The sequence below is a fragment of the Glossina fuscipes genome, unplaced genomic scaffold (assembly GCF_014805625.2).
Source record: "Glossina fuscipes isolate IAEA_lab_2018 unplaced genomic scaffold, Yale_Gfus_2 1, whole genome shotgun sequence".
NCBI classification, from domain to species: domain Eukaryota; kingdom Metazoa; phylum Arthropoda; class Insecta; order Diptera; family Glossinidae; genus Glossina; species Glossina fuscipes.
Genome location: NW_023998415.1, coordinates 14808481 through 14810371, shown reverse-complemented (window position 1 = coordinate 14810371; position 1891 = coordinate 14808481).

Genomic DNA, 1891 nt, shown 5'->3' with positions numbered 1-1891 from the left:
TAGAGAGTAGTACTGAGCGAGTGATCATAGTAAAAAAAAACAATACTAAGAAGCTTCCGAAAATATAGTAAAAGATATGAAATAATTGTTACGTTCCCCTGTTAAGATTATCGATAGATATCAAAGAAAAAAAGATTTTTCATATAGTTGCATGCAACTTACGATCTATGGAGGTTCGAAGATTACAAAATTTTAAAGATTAGAAAATTTTAAACTGTAGCCGTATTATGACTTGGAAGTGAAATAAAATTCATTTGTTTTGTCATGAACTGTGTATACGCATGACGTACGTATACATGTAAATATGTTAAATTTTACGGTATTTATGTTATAGTATTTTAAACGATGTATTTTTATTTTGTTTTGTTGTATTTTCATTTATGTTGTTTTATTTATTTTTCTTTTTTGTACATAAATGGAATGTTTTACAAAACGTGGCATGAATCTGTGTATTTTTGTTCTTTTGTTTTTTCTTTTTTCTTTTTTTTTTTTTTGAATACACACTTATATACCTAGGTAGTCGTAATAGACGTAAACGACGTAGACGGTGGTGAACGGTAGAAGCAAATAACTTTAGCACAAGCCTACATACCAACAATATATTGCTATATATATATATATATAATATTGTATGTTTGTAACAACATAGTGTTATATGTATATATCAGTTTGAATTCACTTATAAATGTATGCAAATGTGTGTAAATATTTATATGTATATATGAACGTTTATATATGAATTTATGTACATATGTAAATGCATATACATACATGCATCAATACATAAATACATAAATATATACAAAATACAAAATATATATATATATATATATATACGTATTTACACATATTTTATATATATATAGATATGTATGCATGTATATATAGGTGTATATAACCTTATGGTTATTGTTTTTGTTTTATATAATACACTGCCAGCACCTGTTTCATTGCCTTGAGTACATGCATAAAAGCATAGGTTTATGTATACATAATATAAACATACGTATGCAAGTATATACATATTAAATATAAACTTGTAAATATCACGGTTGTGTGATATGACCATAATTTTGTTGCTTATACTACATGTATACCCATGATATAATTATTAATATTTATCAGCTTGTATCTATGTGGTTCGTTTTGGTTCGTAGTTTTTTTTGTTTTTCTTTCTCTTCTTATTTCCACTCTTCTTGTTGCCATTATATTTTTTTAATGCCATTGTTCGCTTGTCTTGTATTCTGTATTTATTTTGTAATTATAATAATTTCAGATTGTTACACTGTCGTACTGGTGGTTATTGTTGTTCCTGTACATCTTTGAAAACATATAATATAGATCGACATGCGAATAAAGTTTTCGTTATTTTATACAAACCGTTGTTAAATATGTTGTCATATTATTCGTTCGAGTAATAATTATTGAAATTTTTATTATTGCCATGGGGCGGAAATATTTCAATATGTTTAAATATCCTGCTATTAACGCTTGCCTTTTCGACACTTTAACGGTAAAGGGCACGTTTACACTGGGAAAAAAAAAAGAGAGAGAGAGAGAGACAATGAGAGAAAGCGTGAAACTATTTACAAATAAAATAATAGAAAGATAATAAAGTGGAAGTGGAAGAATTACATAAGTCTTAACTGGCGATATGACTTTCTTAAACCGAAAATTATTTTTGTTCAATAAACTCACTCTCTCTCTCTCTCTCTCTCTCACTCTCTCTCTCTCTCTCTCTCTAGTCACGGATTTGTTAGTTAATTAACAAGAAAGTCGAATGCGTTTTGGAGAAAGTGTCTGAAAAATGTCTTCCTACGAAATTTTAAATTAATGTCTGATTGTTTGCATATTATTGACATACATTAAAAAATATTTTTATTTTTTTTTT